Consider the following 19,309-nt stretch of genomic DNA (forward strand, 5'->3'; position numbering starts at 1 on the left):
CAACTAGTTTTAGAGTACTCAAACAACACAGTAAAACAGCATGCATCTTTTGCAGAACAGGAAAAACTCGACCGTGACAGGATTCGAACCTGCAATCTTCGGATCCGAAGTCCGACGCCTTATCCATTAGGCCACACGGTCACTGGCGCAATATACTTCTCCACACACACCTCATTTTCGACATTTGTACACTTGGCAGAATGAATTTCCCATCTTTGACGCAGTTCTCCATCTCAAATTTCAGTACTAAAAGTACGACGCTACTTCTTGCTGTGTCCCATCGCAAGTTACATTCAAGCCCTTATGACGCTGATCAAACAAGAGAAGGCAAATCAGCTTCAATCGCTTAGTGCCATCTCAGTCGCTTGCAGAAGGTGCCTCACCCTATGTGATACAATGGCGAGTTGTCGCTATTACCAAAGCGACGACGACGACGACGACGACGACGACAATCGCGAGGGTCTTTATCAGGGGTAGAAAATACATCACAAGAACTAAGTATTTCACGTCGGCATTCACCGGAGACTGCCAAAAGCAGCAGTTTCTGGTGCCCACTTTAATAGCACCATTCACACTATTCATTTGCGAGAGCATTTCTTAAATACCGCACCCATTCATAATTTTTTTATCCTTGACCACTTTTTTCGAAAGGGCCACGGTGGGAGGGGCTGTTACAAAATTCATTTGCCTCCTGTGAGGATCGAACTGACGACCTCTGGTTTACTAATCCAGCGCTCTGCCACTGAGCTAAGGAGGCGCCTCCTAGCGCACTTTTCGGGTACTTTGTTCTTACAGACTAGTGAATCGGAGCCCTTCAGCTCGAAACGCACCGCATGAGCGACCATTATTTGCATTTAGTTAGCACAGCTGCTGCTTTCCTACACATCTCACACTATATCGATGTACAACTAAAATTCCAAAACAACACATTTATTTCATTTCAGAGTCACTTTCAGCTTCAAATACCGTTCCTCTGATATTCATACGAAGCTAGGCATCGTCGTAACCCGTTACGTTCATTACGCAAGGCTCACGAGAGGGGCGCATGTTGGATCCGCGTAGACACAAAATTTTGCGCCGCCCAGCGTGGGGCTCGAACCCACGACCCTGAGATTAAGAGTCTCATGCTCTACCGACTGAGCTAGCCGGGCTGCACGCAACGCGTTACGAGCCATACAATACTGATTTGACCTGCGACCATCTATTGAAGATTCTTTTGACTACAGCTTATTTCCTGCTGCCACAAATCAGCTACAATCCTATTCAATGAAAAATTGTCTCCGAAAGGCATCAAATCTGCTTGAAATGATACGTGGCTATCAGCACCATTATTCAACACACATGCTCGACAGTGCGCAGACGCCTGTGGCGTAGCCCTTGGCTCCTGAATCAGATGCAGTAGTTCCAACAAAAACTCTCCTGAACGGCACTGTGCCGAAAACTTCGCTACAGATCACCCTTGTCTTGCTTGTGCTTCTGGTAGACGCCGGTTTTGCAGCCAGGAAGCGGACAGCAGCAACTTCCAACTAGTTTTAGAGTACTCAAACAACACAGTAAAACAGCATGCATCTTTTGCAGAACAGGAAAAACTCGACCGTGACAGGATTCGAACCTGCAATCTTCGGATCCGAAGTCCGACGCCTTATCCATTAGGCCACACCTTCACTGGCGCAATATACTTCTCCACACACACCTCATTTTCGACATTTGTACACTTGGCAGAATGAATTTCCCATCTTTGACGCAGTTCTCCATCTCAAATTTCAGTACTAAAAGTACGACGCTACTTCTTGCTGTGTCCCATCGCAAGTTACATTCAAGCCCTTATGACGCTGATCAAACAAGAGAAGGCAAATCAGCTTCAATCGCTTAGTGCCATCTCAGTCGCTTGCAGAAGGTGCCTCACCCTATGTGATACAATGGCGAGTTGTCGCTATTACCAAAGCGACGACGACGACGACGACGACGACGACAATCGCGAGGGTCTTTATCAGGGGTAGAAAATACATCACAAGAACTAAGTATTTCACGTCGGCATTCTCCGGAGACTGCCAAAAGCAGCAGTTTCTGGTGCCCACTTTAATAGCACCATTCACACTATTCATTTGCGAGAGCATTTCTTAAATACCGCACCCATTCATAATTTTTTTATCCTTGACCACTTTTTTCGAAAGGGCCACGGTGGGAGGGGCTGTTACAAAATTCATTTGCCTCCTGTGAGGATCGAACTGACGACCTCTGGTTTACTAAACCAGCGCTCTGCCACTGAGCTAAGGAGGCGCCTCCTAGCGCACTTTTCGGGTACTTTGTTCTTACAGACTAGTGAATCGGAGCCCTTCAGCTCGAAACGCACCGCATGAGCGACCATTATTTGCATTTAGTTAGCACAGCTGCTGCTTTCCTACACATCTCACACTATATCGATGTACAACTAAAATTCCAAAACAACACATTTATTTCATTTCAGAGTCACTTTCAGCTTCAAATACCGTTCCTCTGATATTCATACGAAGCTAGGCATCGTCGTAACCCGTTACGTTCATTACGCAAGGCTCACGAGAGGGGCGCATGTTGGATCCGCGTAGACACAAAATTTTGCGCCGCCCAGCGTGGGGCTCGAACCCACGACCCTGAGATTACGAGTCTCATGCTCTACCGACTGAGCTAGCCGGGCTGCACGCAACGCGTTACGAGCCATACAATACTGATTTGACCTGCGACCATCTATTGAAGATTCTTTTGACTACAGCTTATTTCCTGCTGCCACAAATCAGCTACAATCCTATTCAATGAAAAATTGTCTCCGAAAGGCATCAAATCTGCTTGAAATGATACGTGGCTATCAGCACCATTATTCAACACACATGCTCGACAGTGCGCAGACGCCTGTGGCGTAGCCCTTGGCTCCTGAATCAGATGCAGTAGTTCCAACAAAAACTCTCCTGAACGGCACTGTGCCGAAAACTTCGCTACAGATCACCCTTGTCTTGCTTGTGCTTCTGGTAGACGCCGGTTTTGCAGCCAGGAAGCGGACAGCAGCAACTTCCAACTAGTTTTAGAGTACTCAAACAACACAGTAAAACAGCATGCATCTTTTGCAGAACAGGAAAAACTCGACCGTGACAGGATTCGAACCTGCAATCTTCGGATCCGAAGTCCGACGCCTTATCCATTAGGCCACACGGTCACTGGCGCAATATACTTCTCCACACACACCTCATTTTCGACATTTGTACACTTGGCAGAATGAATTTCCCATCTTTGACGCAGTTCTCCATCTCAAATTTCAGTACTAAAAGTACGACGCTACTTCTTGCTGTGTCCCATCGCAAGTTACATTCAAGCCCTTATGACGCTGATCAAACAAGAGAAGGCAAATCAGCTTCAATCGCTTAGTGCCATCTCAGTCGCTTGCAGAAGGTACCTCACCCTATGTGATACAATGGCGAGTTGTCGCTATTACCAAAGCGGCGGCGGCGCCGACGACGACGACGACGACGACGACGACAATCGCGAGGGTCTTTATCAGGGGTAGAAAATACATCACAAGAACTAAGTATTTCACGTCGGCATTCTCCGGAGACTGCCAAAAGCAGCAGTTTCTGGTGCCCACTTTAATAGCACCATTCACACTATTCATTTGCGAGAGCATTTCTTAAATACCGCACCCATTCATAATTTTTTTATCCTTGACCGCTTTTTTCGAAAGGGCCACGGTGGGAGGGGCTGTTACAAAATTCATTTGCCTCCTGTGAGGATCGAACTGACGACCTCTGGTTTACTAGACCAGCGCTCTGCCACTGAGCTAAGGAGGCGCCACCTAGCGCGCTTTTCGGGTACTTTGTTCTTACAGACTAGTGAATCGGAGCCCTTCAGCTCGAAACGCACCGCATGAGCGACCATTATTTGCATTTAGTTAGCACAGCTGCTGCTTTCCTACACATCTCACACTATATCGATGTACAACTAAAATTCCAAAACAACACATTTATTTCATTTCAGAGTCACTTTCAGCTTCAAATACCGTTCCTCTGATATTCATACGAAGCTAGGCATCGTCGTAACCCGTTACGTTCATTACGCAAGGCTCACGAGAGGGGCGCATGTTGGATCCGCGTAGACACAAAATTTTGCGCCGCCCAGCGTGGGGCTCGAACCCACGACCCTGAGATTAAGAGTCTCATGCTCTACCGACTGAGCTAGCCGGGCTGCACGCAACGCGTTACGAGCCATACAATACTGATTTGACCTGCGACCATCTATTGAAGATTCTTTTGACTACAGCTTATTTCCTGCTGCCACAAATCAGCTACAATCCTATTCAATGAAAAATTGTCTCCGAAAGGCATCAAATCTGCTTGAAATGATACGTGGCTATCAGCACCATTATTCAACACACATGCTCGACAGTGCGCAGACGCCTGTGGCGTAGCCCTTGGCTCCTGAATCAGATGCAGTAGTTCCAACAAAAACTCTCCTGAACGGCACTGTGCCGAAAACTTCGCTACAGATCACCCTTGTCTTGCTTGTGCTTCTGGTAGACGCCGGTTTTGCAGCCAGGAAGCGGACAGCAGCAACTTCCAACTAGTTTTAGAGTACTCAAACAACACATAAAAGAGCATGCATCTTTTGCAGAACAGGAAAAACTCGACCGTGACAGGATTCGAACCTGCAATCTTCGGATCCGAAGTCCGACGCCTTATCCATTAGGCCACACCTTCACTGGCGCAATATACTTCTCCACACACACTTCATTTTCGCCATTTGTACACTTGGCAGAATGAATTTCCCATCTTTGACGCAGTTCTCCATCTCAAATTTCAGTACTAAAAGTACGACGCTACTTCTTGCTGTGTCCCATCGCAAGTTACATTCAAGCCCTTATGACGCTGATCAAACAAGAGAAGGCAAATCAGCTTCAATCGCTTAGTGCCATCTCAGTCGCTTGCAGAAGGTACCTCACCCTATGTGATACAATGGCGAGTTGTCGCTATTACCAAAGCGGCGGCGGCGCCGCCGACGACGACGACGACGACGACGACGACGACGACGACGACGACGACAATCGCGAGGGTCTTTATCAGGGGTAGAAAATACATCACAAGAACTAAGTATTTCACGTCGGCATTCTCCGGAGACTGCCAAAAGCAGCAGTTTCTGGTGCCCACTTTAATAGCACCATTCACACTATTCATTTGCGAGAGCATTTCTTAAATACCGCACCCATTCATAATTTTTTTATCCTTGACCGCTTTTTTGCGAAAGGGCCACGGTGGGAGGGGCTGTTACAAAATTCATTTGCCTCCTGTGAGGATCGAACTGACGACCTCTGGTTTACTAGACCAGCGCTCTGCCACTGAGCTAAGGAGGCGCCTCCAAGCGCACTTTTCGGGTACTTTGTTCTTACAGACTAGTGAATCGGAGCCCTTCAGCTCGAAACGCACCGCATGAGCGACCATTATTTGCATTTAGTTAGCACAGCTGCTTCTTTCCTACACATCTTTCACTATATCGATGTACAACTAAAATTCCAAAACAACACATTTATTTCATTTCAGAGTCACTTTCAGCTTCAAATACCGTTCCTCTGATATTCATACGAAGCTAGGCATCGTCGTAACCCGTTACGTTCATTACGCAAGGCTCACGAGAGGGGCGCATGTTGGATCCGCGTAGACACAAAATTTTGCGCCGCCCAGCGTGGGGCTCGAACCCACGACCCTGAGATTAAGAGTCTCATGCTCTACCGACTGAGCTAGCCGGGCTGCACGCAACGCGTTACGAGCCATACAATACTGATTTGACCTGCGACCATCTATTGAAGATTCTTTTGACTACAGCGTATTTCCTGCTGCCACAAATCAGCTACAATCCTATTCAATGAAAAATTGTCTCCGAAAGGCATCAAATCTGCTTGAAATGATACGTGGCTATCAGCACCATTATTCAACACACATGCTCGACAGTGCGCAGACGCCTGTGGCGTAGCCCTTGGCTCCTGAATCAGATGCGGTAGTTCCAACAAAAACTCTCCTGAACGGCACTGTGCCGAAAACTTCGCTACAGATCACCCTTGTCTTGCTTGTGCTTCTGGTAGACGCCGGTTTTGCAGCCAGGAAGCGGACAGCAGCAACTTCCAACTAGTTTTAGAGTACTCAAACAACACAGTAAAACAGCATGCATCTTTTGCAGAACAGGAAAAACTCGACCGTGACAGGATTCGAACCTGCAATCTTCGGATCCGAAGTCCGACGCCTTATCCATTAGGCCACACGGTCACTGGCGCAATATACTTCTCCACACACACCTCATTTTCGACATTTGTACACTTGGCAGAATGAATTTCCCATCTTTGACGCAGTTCTCCATCTCAAATTTCAGTACTAAAAGTACGACGCTACTTCTTGCTGTGTCCCATCGCAAGTTACATTCAAGCCCTTATGACGCTGATCAAACAAGAGAAGGCAAATCAGCTTCAATCGCTTAGTGCCATCTCAGTCGCTTGCAGAAGGTACCCCACCCTATGTGATACAATGGCGAGTTGTCGCTATTACCAAAGCGGCGGCGGCGCCGACGACGACGACGACGACGACGACGACAATCGCGAGGGTCTTTATCAGGGGTAGAAAATACATCACAAGAACTAAGTATTTCACGTCGGCATTCTCCGGAGACTGCCAAAAGCAGCAGTTTCTGGTGCCCACTTTAATAGCACCATTCACACTATTCATTTGCGAGAGCATTTCTTAAATACCGCACCCATTCATAATTTTTTTATCCTTGACCGCTTTTTTCGAAAGGGCCACGGTGGGAGGGGCTGTTACAAAATTCATTTGCCTCCTGTGAGGATCGAACTGACGACCTCTGGTTTACTAGACCAGCGCTCTGCCACTGAGCTAAGGAGGCGCCTCCTAGCGCACTTTTCGGGTACTTTGTTCTTACAGACTAGTGAATCGGAGCCCTTCAGCTCGAAACGCACCGCATGAGCGACCATTATTTGCATTTAGTTAGCACAGCTGCTGCTTTCTTACACATCTCACACTATATCGATGTACAACTAAAATTCCAAAACAACACATTTATTTCATTTCAGAGTCACTTTCAGCTTCAAATACCGTTCCTCTGATATTCATACGAAGCTAGGCATCGTCGTAACCCGTTACGTTCATTACGCAAGGCTCACGAGAGGGGCGCATGTTGGATCCGCGTAGACACAAAATTTTGCGCCGCCCAGCGTGGGGCTCGAACCCACGACCCTGAGATTAAGAGTCTCATGCTCTACCGACTGAGCTAGCCGGGCTGCACGCAACGCGTTACGAGCCATACAATACTGATTTGACCTGCGACCATCTATTGAAGATTCTTTTGACTACAGCTTATTTCCTGCTGCCACAAATCAGCTACAATCCTATTCAATGAAAAATTGTCTCCGAAAGGCATCAAATCTGCTTGAAATGATACGTGGCTATCAGCACCATTATTCAACACACATGCTCGACAGTGCGCAGACGCCTGTGGCGTAGCCCTTGGCTCCTGAATCAGATGCAGTAGTTCCAACAAAAACTCTCCTGAACGGCACTGTGCCGAAAACTTCGCTACAGATCACCCTTGTCTTGCTTGTGCTTCTGGTAGACGCCGGTTTTGCAGCCAGGAAGCGGACAGCAGCAACTTCCAACTAGTTTTAGAGTACTCAAACAACACAGTAAAACAGCATGCATCTTTTGCAGAACAGGAAAAACTCGACCGTGACAGGATTCGAACCTGCAATCTTCGGATCCGAAGTCCGACGCCTTATCCATTAGGCCACACCTTCACTGGCGCAATATACTTCTCCACACACACCTCATTTTCGCCATTTGTACACTTGGCAGAATGAATTTCCCATCTTTGACGCAGTTCTCCATCTCAAATTTCAGTACTAAAAGTACGACGCTACTTCTTGCTGTGTCCCATCGCAAGTTACATTCAAGCCCTTATGACGCTGATCAAACAAGAGAAGGCAAATCAGCTTCAATCGCTTAGTGCCATCTCAGTCGCTTGCAGAAGGTGCCTCACCCTATGTGATACAATGGCGAGTTGTCGCTATTACCAAAGCGACGACGACGACGACGACGACGACGACAATCGCGAGGGTCTTTATCAGGGGTAGAAAATACATCACAAGAACTAAGTATTTCACGTCGGCATTCTCCGGAGACTGCCAAAAGCAGCAGTTTCTGGTGCCCACTTTAATAGCACCATTCACACTATTCATTTGCGAGAGCATTTCTTAAATACCGCACCCATTCATAATTTTTTTATCCTTGACCACTTTTTTCGAAAGGGCCACGGTGGGAGGGGCTGTTACAAAATTCATTTGCCTCCTGTGAGGATCGAACTGACGACCTCTGGTTTACTAAACCAGCGCTCTGCCACTGAGCTAAGGAGGCGCCTCCTAGCGCACTTTTCGGGTACTTTGTTCTTACAGACTAGTGAATCGGAGCCCTTCAGCTCGAAACGCACCGCATGAGCGACCATTATTTGCATTTAGTTAGCACAGCTGCTGCTTTCCTACACATCTCACACTATATCGATGTACAACTAAAATTCCAAAACAACACATTTATTTCATTTCAGAGTCACTTTCAGCTTCAAATACCGTTCCTCTGATATTCATACGAAGCTAGGCATCGTCGTAACCCGTTACGTTCATTACGCAAGGCTCACGAGAGGGGCGCATGTTGGATCCGCGTAGACACAAAATTTTGCGCCGCCCAGCGTGGGGCTCGAACCCACGACCCTGAGATTAAGAGTCTCATGCTCTACCGACTGAGCTAGCCGGGCTGCACGCAACGCGTTACGAGCCATACAATACTGATTTGACCTGCGACCATCTATTGAAGATTCTTTTGACTACAGCTTATTTCCTGCTGCCACAAATCAGCTACAATCCTATTCAATGAAAAATTGTCTCCGAAAGGCATCAAATCTGCTTGAAATGATACGTGGCTATCAGCACCATTATTCAACACACATGCTCGACAGTGCGCAGACGCCTGTGGCGTAGCCCTTGGCTCCTGAATCAGATGCAGTAGTTCCAACAAAAACTCTCCTGAACGGCACTGTGCCGAAAACTTCGCTACAGATCACCCTTGTCTTGCTTGTGCTTCTGGTAGACGCCGGTTTTGCAGCCAGGAAGCGGACAGCAGCAACTTCCAACTAGTTTTAGAGTACTCAAACAACACATAAAAGAGCATGCATCTTTTGCAGAACAGGAAAAACTCGACCGTGACAGGATTCGAACCTGCAATCTTCGGATCCGAAGTCCGACGCCTTATCCATTAGGCCACACGGTCACTGGCGCAATATACTTCTCCACACACACTTCATTTTCGCCATTTGTACACTTGGCAGAATGAATTTCCCATCTTTGACGCAGTTCTCCATCTCAAATTTCAGTACTAAAAGTACGACGCTACTTCTTGCTGTGTCCCATCGCAAGTTACATTCAAGCCCTTATGACGCTGATCAAACAAGAGAAGGCAAATCAGCTTCAATCGCTTAGTGCCATCTCAGTCGCTTGCAGAAGGTACCTCACCCTATGTGATACAATGGCGAGTTGTCGCTATTACCAAAGCGGCGGCGGCGCCGACGACGACGACGACGACGACGACGACGACGACGACGACGACGACGACAATCGCGAGGGTCTTTATCAGGGGTAGAAAATACATCACAAGAACTAAGTATTTCACGTCGGCATTCTCCGGAGACTGCCAAAAGCAGCAGTTTCTGGTGCCCACTTTAATAGCACCATTCACACTATTCATTTGCGAGAGCATTTCTTAAATACCGCACCCATTCATAATTTTTTTATCCTTGACCGCTTTTTTGCGAAAGGGCCACGGTGGGAGGGGCTGTTACAAAATTCATTTGCCTCCTGTGAGGATCGAACTGACGACCTCTGGTTTACTAGACCAGCGCTCTGCCACTGAGCTAAGGAGGCGCCTCCAAGCGCACTTTTCGGGTACTTTGTTCTTACAGACTAGTGAATCGGAGCCCTTCAGCTCGAAACGCACCGCATGAGCGACCATTATTTGCATTTAGTTAGCACAGCTGCTTCTTTCCTACACATCTTTCACTATATCGATGTACAACTAAAATTCCAAAACAACACATTTATTTCATTTCAGAGTCACTTTCAGCTTCAAATACCGTTCCTCTGATATTCATACGAAGCTAGGCATCGTCGTAACCCGTTACGTTCATTACGCAAGGCTCACGAGAGGGGCGCATGTTGGATCCGCGTAGACACAAAATTTTGCGCCGCCCAGCGTGGGGCTCGAACCCACGACCCTGAGATTAAGAGTCTCATGCTCTACCGACTGAGCTAGCCGGGCTGCACGCAACGCGTTACGAGCCATACAATACTGATTTGACCTGCGACCATCTATTGAAGATTCTTTTGACTACAGCGTATTTCCTGCTGCCACAAATCAGCTACAATCCTATTCAATGAAAAATTGTCTCCGAAAGGCATCAAATCTGCTTGAAGTGATACGTGGCTATCAGCACCATTATTCAACACACATGCTCGACAGTGCGCAGACGCCTGTGGCGTAGCCCTTGGCTCCTGAATCAGATGCGGTAGTTCCAACAAAAACTCTCCTGAACGGCACTGTGCCGAAAACTTCGCTACAGATCACCCTTGTCTTGCTTGTGCTTCTGGTAGACGCCGGTTTTGCAGCCAGGAAGCGGACAGCAGCAACTTCCAACTAGTTTTAGAGTACTCAAACAACACAGTAAAACAGCATGCATCTTTTGCAGAACAGGAAAAACTCGACCGTGACAGGATTCGAACCTGCAATCTTCGGATCCGAAGTCCGACGCCTTATCCATTAGGCCACACGGTCACTGGCGCAATATACTTCTCCACACACACCTCATTTTCGACATTTGTACACTTGGCAGAATGAATTTCCCATCTTTGACGCAGTTCTCCATCTCAAATTTCAGTACTAAAAGTACGACGCTACTTCTTGCTGTGTCCCATCGCAAGTTACATTCAAGCCCTTATGACGCTGATCAAACAAGAGAAGGCAAATCAGCTTCAATCGCTTAGTGCCATCTCAGTCGCTTGCAGAAGGTACCTCACCCTATGTGATACAATGGCGAGTTGTCGCTATTACCAAAGCGGCGGCGGCGCCGACGACGACGACGACGACGACGACGACAATCGCGAGGGTCTTTATCAGGGGTAGAAAATACATCACAAGAACTAAGTATTTCACGTCGGCATTCTCCGGAGACTGCCAAAAGCAGCAGTTTCTGGTGCCCACTTTAATAGCACCATTCACACTATTCATTTGCGAGAGCATTTCTTAAATACCGCACCCATTCATAATTTTTTTATCCTTGACCGCTTTTTTCGAAAGGGCCACGGTGGGAGGGGCTGTTACAAAATTCATTTGCCTCCTGTGAGGATCGAACTGACGACCTCTGGTTTACTAAACCAGCGCTCTGCCACTGAGCTAAGGAGGCGCCTCCTAGGGCACTTTTCGGGTACTTTGTTCTTACAGACTAGTGAATCGGAGCCCTTCAGCTCGAAACGCACCGCATGAGCGACCATTATTTGCATTTAGTTAGCACAGCTGCTGCTTTCCTACACATCTCACACTATATCGATGTACAACTAAAATTCCAAAACAACACATTTATTTCATTTCAGAGTCACTTTCAGCTTCAAATACCGTTCCTCTGATATTCATACGAAGCTAGGCATCGTCGTAACCCGTTACGTTCATTACGCAAGGCTCACGAGAGGGGCGCATGTTGGATCCGCGTAGACACAAAATTTTGCGCCGCCCAGCGTGGGGCTCGAACCCACGACCCTGAGATTAAGAGTCTCATGCTCTACCGACTGAGCTAGCCGGGCTGCACGCAACGCGTTACGAGCCATACAATACTGATTTGACCTGCGACCATCTATTGAAGATTCTTTTGACTACAGCTTATTTCCTGCTGCCACAAATCAGCTACAATCCTATTCAATGAAAAATTGTCTCCGAAAGGCATCAAATCTGCTTGAAATGATACGTGGCTATCAGCACCATTATTCAACACACATGCTCGACAGTGCGCAGACGCCTGTGGCGTAGCCCTTGGCTCCTGAATCAGATGCAGTAGTTCCAACAAAAACTCTCCTGAACGGCACTGTGCCGAAAACTTCGCTACAGATCACCCTTGTCTTGCTTGTGCTTCTGGTAGACGCCGGTTTTGCAGCCAGGAAGCGGACAGCAGCAACTTCCAACTAGTTTTAGAGTACTCAAACAACACAGTAAAACAGCATGCATCTTTTGCAGAACAGGAAAAACTCGACCGTGACAGGATTCGAACCTGCAATCTTCGGATCCGAAGTCCGACGCCTTATCCATTAGGCCACACCTTCACTGGCGCAATATACTTCTCCACACACACCTCATTTTCGACATTTGTACACTTGGCAGAATGAATTTCCCATCTTTGACGCAGTTCTCCATCTCAAATTTCAGTACTAAAAGTACGACGCTACTTCTTGCTGTGTCCCATCGCAAGTTACATTCAAGCCCTTATGACGCTGATCAAACAAGAGAAGGCAAATCAGCTTCAATCGCTTAGTGCCATCTCAGTCGCTTGCAGAAGGTACCTCACCCTATGTGATACAATGGCGAGTTGTCGCTATTACCAAAGCGGCGGCGGCGCCGACGACGACGACGACGACGACGACGACGACGACGACGACAATCGCGAGGGTCTTTATCAGGGGTAGAAAATACATCACAAGAACTAAGTATTTCACGTCGGCATTCTCCGGAGACTGCCAAAAGCAGCAGTTTCTGGTGCCCACTTTAATAGCACCATTCACACTATTCATTTGCGAGAGCATTTCTTAAATACCGCACCCATTCATAATTTTTTTATCCTTGACCACTTTTTTCGAAAGGGCCACGGTGGGAGGGGCTGTTACAAAATTCATTTGCCTCCTGTGAGGATCGAACTGACGACCTCTGGTTTACTAAACCAGCGCTCTGCCACTGAGCTAAGGAGGCGCCTCCTAGCGCACTTTTCGGGTACTTTGTTCTTACAGACTAGTGAATCGGAGCCCTTCAGCTCGAAACGCACCGCATGAGCGACCATTATTTGCATTTAGTTAGCACAGCTGCTGCTTTCCTACACATCTCACACTATATCGATGTACAACTAAAATTCCAAAACAACACATTTATTTCATTTCAGAGTCACTTTCAGCTTCAAATACCGTTCCTCTGATATTCATACGAAGCTAGGCATCGTCGTAACCCGTTACGTTCATTACGCAAGGCTCACGAGAGGGGCGCATGTTGGATCCGCGTAGACACAAAATTTTGCGCCGCCCAGCGTGGGGCTCGAACCCACGACCCTGAGATTAAGAGTCTCATGCTCTACCGACTGAGCTAGCCGGGCTGCACGCAACGCGTTACGAGCCATACAATACTGATTTGACCTGCGACCATCTATTGAAGATTCTTTTGACTACAGCTTATTTCCTGCTGCCACAAATCAGCTACAATCCTATTCAATGAAAAATTGTCTCCGAAAGGCATCAAATCTGCTTGAAATGATACGTGGCTATCAGCACCATTATTCAACACACATGCTCGACAGTGCGCAGACGCCTGTGGCGTAGCCCTTGGCTCCTGAATCAGATGCAGTAGTTCCAACAAAAACTCTCCTGAACGGCACTGTGCCGAAAACTTCGCTACAGATCACCCTTGTCTTGCTTGTGCTTCTGGTAGACGCCGGTTTTGCAGCCAGGAAGCGGACAGCAGCAACTTCCAACTAGTTTTAGAGTACTCAAACAACACATAAAAGAGCATGCATCTTTTGCAGAACAGGAAAAACTCGACCGTGACAGGATTCGAACCTGCAATCTTCGGATCCGAAGTCCGACGCCTTATCCATTAGGCCACACCTTCACTGGCGCAATATACTTCTCCACACACACTTCATTTTCGCCATTTGTACACTTGGCAGAATGAATTTCCCATCTTTGACGCAGTTCTCCATCTCAAATTTCAGTACTAAAAGTACGACGCTACTTCTTGCTGTGTCCCATCGCAAGTTACATTCAAGCCCTTATGACGCTGATCAAACAAGAGAAGGCAAATCAGCTTCAATCGCTTAGTGCCATCTCAGTCGCTTGCAGAAGGTACCTCACCCTATGTGATACAATGGCGAGTTGTCGCTATTACCAAAGCGGCGGCGGCGCCGACGACGACGACGACGACGACGACGACGACGACGACAATCGCGAGGGTCTTTATCAGGGGTAGAAAATACATCACAAGAACTAAGTATTTCACGTCGGCATTCTCCGGAGACTGCCAAAAGCAGCAGTTTCTGGTGCCCACTTTAATAGCACCATTCACACTATTCATTTGCGAGAGCATTTCTTAAATACCGCACCCATTCATAATTTTTTTATCCTTGACCGCTTTTTTGCGAAAGGGCCACGGTGGGAGGGGCTGTTACAAAATTCATTTGCCTCCTGTGAGGATCGAACTGACGACCTCTGGTTTACTAGACTAGCGCTCTGCCACTGAGCTAAGGAGGCGCCTCCAAGCGCACTTTTCGGGTACTTTGTTCTTACAGACTAGTGAATCGGAGCCCTTCAGCTCGAAACGCACCGCATGAGCGACCATTATTTGCATTTAGTTAGCACAGCTGCTGCTTTCCTACACATCTCACACTATATCGATGTACAACTAAAATTCCAAAACAACACATTTATTTCATTTCAGAGTCACTTTCAGCTTCAAATACCGTTCCTCTGATATTCATACGAAGCTAGGCATCGTCGTAACCCGTTACGTTCATTACGCAAGGCTCACGAGAGGGGCGCATGTTGGATCCGCGTAGACACAAAATTTTGCGCCGCCCAGCGTGGGGCTCGAACCCACGACCCTGAGATTAAGAGTCTCATGCTCTACCGACTGAGCTAGCCGGGCTGCACGCAACGCGTTACGAGCCATACAATACTGATTTGACCTGCGACCATCTATTGAAGATTCTTTTGACTACAGCGTATTTCCTGCTGCCACAAATCAGCTACAATCCTATTCAATGAAAAATTGTCTCCGAAAGGCATCAAATCTGCTTGAAATGATACGTGGCTATCAGCACCATTATTCAACACACATGCTCGACAGTGCGCAGACGCCTGTGGCGTAGCCCTTGGCTCCTGAATCAGATGCGGTAGTTCCAACAAAAACTCTCCTGAACGGCACTGTGCCGAAAACTTCGCTACAGATCACCCTTGTCTTGCTTGTGCTTCTGGTAGACGCCGGTTTTGCAGCCAGGAAGCGGACAGCAGCAACTTCCAACTAGTTTTAGAGTACTCAAACAACACAGTAAAACAGCATGCATCTTTTGCAGAACAGGAAAAACTCGACCGTGACAGGATTCGAACCTGCAATCTTCGGATCCGAAGTCCGACGCCTTATCCATTAGGCCACACGGTCACTGGCGCAATATACTTCTCCACACACACCTCATTTTCGACATTTGTACACTTGGCAGAATGAATTTCCCATCTTTGACGCAGTTCTCCATCTCAAATTTCAGTACTAAAAGTACGACGCTACTTCTTGCTGTGTCCCATCGCAAGTTACATTCAAGCCCTTATGACGCTGATCAAACAAGAGAAGGCAAATCAGCTTCAATCGCTTAGTGCCATCTCAGTCGCTTGCAGAAGGTACCTCACCCTATGTGATACAATGGCGAGTTGTCGCTATTACCAAAGCGGCGGCGGCGCCGACGACGACGACGACGACGACGACGACAATCGCGAGGGTCTTTATCAGGGGTAGAAAATACATCACAAGAACTAAGTATTTCACGTCGGCATTCTCCGGAGACTGCCAAAAGCAGCAGTTTCTGGTGCCCACTTTAATAGCACCATTCACACTATTCATTTGCGAGAGCATTTCTTAAATACCGCACCCATTCATAATTTTTTTATCCTTGACCGCTTTTTTCGAAAGGGCCACGGTGGGAGGGGCTGTTACAAAATTCATTTGCCTCCTGTGAGGATCGAACTGACGACCTCTGGTTTACTAGACCAGCGCTCTGCCACTGAGCTAAGGAGGCGCCTCCTAGCGCACTTTTCGGGTACTTTGTTCTTACAGACTAGTGAATCGGAGCCCTTCAGCTCGAAACGCACCGCATGAGCGACCATTATTTGCATTTAGTTAGCACAGCTGCTGCTTTCTTACACATCTCACACTATATCGATGTACAACTAAAATTCCAAAACAACACATTTATTTCATTTCAGAGTCACTTTCAGCTTCAAATACCGTTCCTCTGATATTCATACGAAGCTAGGCATCGTCGTAACCCGTTACGTTCATTACGCAAGGCTCACGAGAGGGGCGCATGTTGGATCCGCGTAGACACAAAATTTTGCGCCGCCCAGCGTGGGGCTCGAACCCACGACCCTGAGATTAAGAGTCTCATGCTCTACCGACTGAGCTAGCCGGGCTGCACGCAACGCGTTACGAGCCATACAATACTGATTTGACCTGCGACCATCTATTGAAGATTCTTTTGACTACAGCTTATTTCCTGCTGCCACAAATCAGCTACAATCCTATTCAATGAAAAATTGTCTCCGAAAGGCATCAAATCTGCTTGAAATGATACGTGGCTATCAGCACCATTATTCAACACACATGCTCGACAGTGCGCAGACGCCTGTGGCGTAGCCCTTGGCTCCTGAATCAGATGCAGTAGTTCCAACAAAAACTCTCCTGAACGGCACTGTGCCGAAAACTTCGCTACAGATCACCCTTGTCTTGCTTGTGCTTCTGGTAGACGCCGGTTTTGCAGCCAGGAAGCGGACAGCAGCAACTTCCAACTAGTTTTAGAGTACTCAAACAACACAGTAAAACAGCATGCATCTTTTGCAGAACAGGAAAAACTCGACCGTGACAGGATTCGAACCTGCAATCTTCGGATCCGAAGTCCGACGCCTTATCCATTAGGCCACACCTTCACTGGCGCAATATACTTCTCCACACACACCTCATTTTCGCCATTTGTACACTTGGCAGAATGAATTTCCCATCTTTGACGCAGTTCTCCATCTCAAATTTCAGTACTAAAAGTACGACGCTACTTCTTGCTGTGTCCCATCGCAAGTTACATTCAAGCCCTTATGACGCTGATCAAACAAGAGAAGGCAAATCAGCTTCAATCGCTTAGTGCCATCTCAGTCGCTTGCAGAAGGTGCCTCACCCTATGTGATACAATGGCGAGTTGTCGCTATTACCAAAGCGACGACGACGACGACGACGACGACGACAATCGCGAGGGTCTTTATCAGGGGTAGAAAATACATCACAAGAACTAAGTATTTCACGTCGGCATTCTCCGGAGACTGCCAAAAGCAGCAGTTTCTGGTGCCCACTTTAATAGCACCATTCACACTATTCATTTGCGAGAGCATTTCTTAAATACCGCACCCATTCATAATTTTTTTATCCTTGACCGCTTTTTTCGAAAGGGCCACGGTGGGAGGGGCTGTTACAAAATTCATTTGCCTCCTGTGAGGATCGAACTGACGACCTCTGGTTTACTAGACCAGCGCTCTGCCACTGAGCTAAGGAGGCGCCACCTAGCGCGCTTTTCGGGTACTTTGTTCTTACAGACTAGTGAATCGGAGCCCTTCAGCTCGAAACGCACCGCATGAGCGACCATTATTTGCATTTAGTTAGCACAGCTGCTGCTTTCCTACACATCTCACACTATATCGATGTACAACTAAAATTCCAAAACAACACATTTATTTCATTTCAGAGTCACTTTCAGCTTCAAATACCGTTCCTCTGATATTCATACGAAGCTAGGCATCGTCGTAACCCGTTACGTTCATTACGCAAGGCTCACGAGAGGGGCGCATGTTGGATCCGCGTAGACACAAAATTTTGCGCCGCCCAGCGTGGGGCTCGAACCCACGACCCTGAGATTAAGAGTCTCATGCTCTACCGACTGAGCTAGCCAGGCTGCACGAAACGCGTTACGAGCCATACAATACTGATTTGACCTGCGACCATCTATTGAAGATTCTTTTGACTACAGCTTATTTCCTGCTGCCACAAATCAGCTACAATCCTATTCAATGAAAAATTGTCTCCGAAAGGCATCAAATCTGCTTGAAATGATACGTGGCTATCAGCACCATTATTCAACACACATGCTCGACAGTGCGCAGACGCCTGTGGCGTAGCCCTTGGCTCCTGAATCAGATGCAGTAGTTCCAACAAAAACTCTCCTGAACGGCACTGTGCCGAAAACTTCGCTACAGATCACCCTTGTCTTGCTTGTGCTTCTGGTAGACGCCGGTTTTGCAGCCAGGAAGCGGACAGCAGCAACTTCCAACTAGTTTTAGAGTACTCAAACAACACAGTAAAACAGCATGCATCTTTTGCAGAACAGGAAAAACTCGACCGTGACAGGATTCGAACCTGCAATCTTCGGATCCGAAGTCCGACGCCTTATCCATTAGGCCACACGGTCACTGGCGCAATATACTTCTCCACACACACCTCATTTTCGACATTTGTACACTTGGCAGAATGAATTTCCCATCTTTGACGCAGTTCTCCATCTCAAATTTCAGTACTAAAAGTACGACGCTACTTCTTGCTGTGTCCCATCGCAAGTTACATTCAAGCCCTTATGACGCTGATCAAACAAGAGAAGGCAAATCAGCTTCAATCGCTTAGTGCCATCTCAGTCGCTTGCAGAAGGTACCTCACCCTATGTGATACAATGGCGAGTTGTCGCTATTACCAAAGCGGCGGCGGCGCCGACGACGACGACGACGACGACGACGACGACGACAATCGCGAGGGTCTTTATCAGGGGTAGAAAATACATCACAAGAACTAAGTATTTCACGTCGGCATTCTCCGGAGACTGCCAAAAGCAGCAGTTTCTGGTGCCCACTTTAATAGCACCATTCACACTATTCATTTGCGAGAGCATTTCTTAAATACCGCACCCATTCATAATTTTTTTATCCTTGACCGCTTTTTTCGAAAGGGCCACGGTGGGAGGGGCTGTTACAAAATTCATTTGCCTCCTGTGAGGATCGAACTGACGACCTCTGGTTTACTAGACCAGCGCTCTGCCACTGAGCTAAGGAGGCGCCTCCTAGCGCACTTTTCGGGTACTTTGTTCTTACAGACTAGTGAATCGGAGCCCTTCAGCTCGAAACGCACCGCATGAGCGACCATTATTTGCATTT

At 47.5% G+C, this 19,309-nt stretch overlaps 38 non-coding genes across 38 annotated transcripts; all 38 read right to left on the bottom strand.

Moving 5' to 3' along the window:
• Window positions 1-68: 68 nt before the first annotated feature.
• On the bottom strand, window positions 69-141 carry Trnar-ucg (transfer RNA arginine (anticodon UCG)). The gene has a single exon. It is a non-coding gene; the product is annotated as a tRNA-Arg (tRNA).
• Window positions 142-685: 544 nt separating this feature from the next.
• Window positions 686-757, bottom strand: Trnat-agu (transfer RNA threonine (anticodon AGU)). The gene has a single exon. It is a non-coding gene; the product is annotated as a tRNA-Thr (tRNA).
• Window positions 758-1,078: 321 nt separating this feature from the next.
• On the bottom strand, window positions 1,079-1,151 carry Trnak-cuu (transfer RNA lysine (anticodon CUU)). Its single transcript has one exon. It is a non-coding gene; the product is annotated as a tRNA-Lys (tRNA).
• Window positions 1,152-1,591: 440 nt separating this feature from the next.
• On the bottom strand, window positions 1,592-1,664 carry Trnar-ucg (transfer RNA arginine (anticodon UCG)). The gene has a single exon. It is a non-coding gene; the product is annotated as a tRNA-Arg (tRNA).
• A 544-nt stretch (window positions 1,665-2,208) lies between these two features.
• Window positions 2,209-2,280, bottom strand: Trnat-agu (transfer RNA threonine (anticodon AGU)). Its single transcript has one exon. It is a non-coding gene; the product is annotated as a tRNA-Thr (tRNA).
• A 321-nt stretch (window positions 2,281-2,601) lies between these two features.
• Window positions 2,602-2,674, bottom strand: Trnat-cgu (transfer RNA threonine (anticodon CGU)). Its single transcript has one exon. It is a non-coding gene; the product is annotated as a tRNA-Thr (tRNA).
• A 440-nt stretch (window positions 2,675-3,114) lies between these two features.
• Window positions 3,115-3,187, bottom strand: Trnar-ucg (transfer RNA arginine (anticodon UCG)). Its single transcript has one exon. It is a non-coding gene; the product is annotated as a tRNA-Arg (tRNA).
• A 556-nt stretch (window positions 3,188-3,743) lies between these two features.
• Trnat-agu (transfer RNA threonine (anticodon AGU)) lies at window positions 3,744-3,815 on the bottom strand. The gene has a single exon. It is a non-coding gene; the product is annotated as a tRNA-Thr (tRNA).
• A 321-nt stretch (window positions 3,816-4,136) lies between these two features.
• Window positions 4,137-4,209, bottom strand: Trnak-cuu (transfer RNA lysine (anticodon CUU)). Its single transcript has one exon. It is a non-coding gene; the product is annotated as a tRNA-Lys (tRNA).
• Window positions 4,210-4,648: 439 nt separating this feature from the next.
• Window positions 4,649-4,721, bottom strand: Trnar-ucg (transfer RNA arginine (anticodon UCG)). Its single transcript has one exon. It is a non-coding gene; the product is annotated as a tRNA-Arg (tRNA).
• Window positions 4,722-5,299: 578 nt separating this feature from the next.
• Window positions 5,300-5,371, bottom strand: Trnat-agu (transfer RNA threonine (anticodon AGU)). Its single transcript has one exon. It is a non-coding gene; the product is annotated as a tRNA-Thr (tRNA).
• A 321-nt stretch (window positions 5,372-5,692) lies between these two features.
• Trnak-cuu (transfer RNA lysine (anticodon CUU)) lies at window positions 5,693-5,765 on the bottom strand. Its single transcript has one exon. It is a non-coding gene; the product is annotated as a tRNA-Lys (tRNA).
• Window positions 5,766-6,205: 440 nt separating this feature from the next.
• On the bottom strand, window positions 6,206-6,278 carry Trnar-ucg (transfer RNA arginine (anticodon UCG)). Its single transcript has one exon. It is a non-coding gene; the product is annotated as a tRNA-Arg (tRNA).
• Window positions 6,279-6,834: 556 nt separating this feature from the next.
• Trnat-agu (transfer RNA threonine (anticodon AGU)) lies at window positions 6,835-6,906 on the bottom strand. Its single transcript has one exon. It is a non-coding gene; the product is annotated as a tRNA-Thr (tRNA).
• Window positions 6,907-7,227: 321 nt separating this feature from the next.
• Trnak-cuu (transfer RNA lysine (anticodon CUU)) lies at window positions 7,228-7,300 on the bottom strand. Its single transcript has one exon. It is a non-coding gene; the product is annotated as a tRNA-Lys (tRNA).
• Window positions 7,301-7,740: 440 nt separating this feature from the next.
• Trnar-ucg (transfer RNA arginine (anticodon UCG)) lies at window positions 7,741-7,813 on the bottom strand. The gene has a single exon. It is a non-coding gene; the product is annotated as a tRNA-Arg (tRNA).
• A 544-nt stretch (window positions 7,814-8,357) lies between these two features.
• On the bottom strand, window positions 8,358-8,429 carry Trnat-agu (transfer RNA threonine (anticodon AGU)). The gene has a single exon. It is a non-coding gene; the product is annotated as a tRNA-Thr (tRNA).
• A 321-nt stretch (window positions 8,430-8,750) lies between these two features.
• On the bottom strand, window positions 8,751-8,823 carry Trnak-cuu (transfer RNA lysine (anticodon CUU)). Its single transcript has one exon. It is a non-coding gene; the product is annotated as a tRNA-Lys (tRNA).
• A 439-nt stretch (window positions 8,824-9,262) lies between these two features.
• On the bottom strand, window positions 9,263-9,335 carry Trnar-ucg (transfer RNA arginine (anticodon UCG)). Its single transcript has one exon. It is a non-coding gene; the product is annotated as a tRNA-Arg (tRNA).
• Window positions 9,336-9,913: 578 nt separating this feature from the next.
• On the bottom strand, window positions 9,914-9,985 carry Trnat-agu (transfer RNA threonine (anticodon AGU)). Its single transcript has one exon. It is a non-coding gene; the product is annotated as a tRNA-Thr (tRNA).
• Window positions 9,986-10,306: 321 nt separating this feature from the next.
• Window positions 10,307-10,379, bottom strand: Trnak-cuu (transfer RNA lysine (anticodon CUU)). The gene has a single exon. It is a non-coding gene; the product is annotated as a tRNA-Lys (tRNA).
• A 440-nt stretch (window positions 10,380-10,819) lies between these two features.
• Trnar-ucg (transfer RNA arginine (anticodon UCG)) lies at window positions 10,820-10,892 on the bottom strand. Its single transcript has one exon. It is a non-coding gene; the product is annotated as a tRNA-Arg (tRNA).
• Window positions 10,893-11,448: 556 nt separating this feature from the next.
• Window positions 11,449-11,520, bottom strand: Trnat-agu (transfer RNA threonine (anticodon AGU)). Its single transcript has one exon. It is a non-coding gene; the product is annotated as a tRNA-Thr (tRNA).
• A 321-nt stretch (window positions 11,521-11,841) lies between these two features.
• Trnak-cuu (transfer RNA lysine (anticodon CUU)) lies at window positions 11,842-11,914 on the bottom strand. The gene has a single exon. It is a non-coding gene; the product is annotated as a tRNA-Lys (tRNA).
• Window positions 11,915-12,354: 440 nt separating this feature from the next.
• Window positions 12,355-12,427, bottom strand: Trnar-ucg (transfer RNA arginine (anticodon UCG)). Its single transcript has one exon. It is a non-coding gene; the product is annotated as a tRNA-Arg (tRNA).
• Window positions 12,428-12,995: 568 nt separating this feature from the next.
• Trnat-agu (transfer RNA threonine (anticodon AGU)) lies at window positions 12,996-13,067 on the bottom strand. Its single transcript has one exon. It is a non-coding gene; the product is annotated as a tRNA-Thr (tRNA).
• Window positions 13,068-13,388: 321 nt separating this feature from the next.
• Window positions 13,389-13,461, bottom strand: Trnak-cuu (transfer RNA lysine (anticodon CUU)). Its single transcript has one exon. It is a non-coding gene; the product is annotated as a tRNA-Lys (tRNA).
• Window positions 13,462-13,900: 439 nt separating this feature from the next.
• On the bottom strand, window positions 13,901-13,973 carry Trnar-ucg (transfer RNA arginine (anticodon UCG)). The gene has a single exon. It is a non-coding gene; the product is annotated as a tRNA-Arg (tRNA).
• Window positions 13,974-14,539: 566 nt separating this feature from the next.
• On the bottom strand, window positions 14,540-14,611 carry Trnat-agu (transfer RNA threonine (anticodon AGU)). Its single transcript has one exon. It is a non-coding gene; the product is annotated as a tRNA-Thr (tRNA).
• Window positions 14,612-14,932: 321 nt separating this feature from the next.
• Trnak-cuu (transfer RNA lysine (anticodon CUU)) lies at window positions 14,933-15,005 on the bottom strand. The gene has a single exon. It is a non-coding gene; the product is annotated as a tRNA-Lys (tRNA).
• A 440-nt stretch (window positions 15,006-15,445) lies between these two features.
• Window positions 15,446-15,518, bottom strand: Trnar-ucg (transfer RNA arginine (anticodon UCG)). Its single transcript has one exon. It is a non-coding gene; the product is annotated as a tRNA-Arg (tRNA).
• Window positions 15,519-16,074: 556 nt separating this feature from the next.
• Trnat-agu (transfer RNA threonine (anticodon AGU)) lies at window positions 16,075-16,146 on the bottom strand. Its single transcript has one exon. It is a non-coding gene; the product is annotated as a tRNA-Thr (tRNA).
• Window positions 16,147-16,467: 321 nt separating this feature from the next.
• Trnak-cuu (transfer RNA lysine (anticodon CUU)) lies at window positions 16,468-16,540 on the bottom strand. Its single transcript has one exon. It is a non-coding gene; the product is annotated as a tRNA-Lys (tRNA).
• Window positions 16,541-16,980: 440 nt separating this feature from the next.
• On the bottom strand, window positions 16,981-17,053 carry Trnar-ucg (transfer RNA arginine (anticodon UCG)). The gene has a single exon. It is a non-coding gene; the product is annotated as a tRNA-Arg (tRNA).
• Window positions 17,054-17,597: 544 nt separating this feature from the next.
• Trnat-agu (transfer RNA threonine (anticodon AGU)) lies at window positions 17,598-17,669 on the bottom strand. The gene has a single exon. It is a non-coding gene; the product is annotated as a tRNA-Thr (tRNA).
• A 321-nt stretch (window positions 17,670-17,990) lies between these two features.
• Window positions 17,991-18,063, bottom strand: Trnak-cuu (transfer RNA lysine (anticodon CUU)). The gene has a single exon. It is a non-coding gene; the product is annotated as a tRNA-Lys (tRNA).
• A 440-nt stretch (window positions 18,064-18,503) lies between these two features.
• Trnar-ucg (transfer RNA arginine (anticodon UCG)) lies at window positions 18,504-18,576 on the bottom strand. The gene has a single exon. It is a non-coding gene; the product is annotated as a tRNA-Arg (tRNA).
• A 562-nt stretch (window positions 18,577-19,138) lies between these two features.
• Window positions 19,139-19,210, bottom strand: Trnat-agu (transfer RNA threonine (anticodon AGU)). The gene has a single exon. It is a non-coding gene; the product is annotated as a tRNA-Thr (tRNA).
• Between the last annotated feature and the right edge of the window lie 99 nt (window positions 19,211-19,309).

This window comes from Schistocerca cancellata, unplaced genomic scaffold (assembly GCF_023864275.1).
Source record: "Schistocerca cancellata isolate TAMUIC-IGC-003103 unplaced genomic scaffold, iqSchCanc2.1 HiC_scaffold_1109, whole genome shotgun sequence".
NCBI classification, from domain to species: Eukaryota; Metazoa; Arthropoda; class Insecta; order Orthoptera; family Acrididae; genus Schistocerca; species Schistocerca cancellata.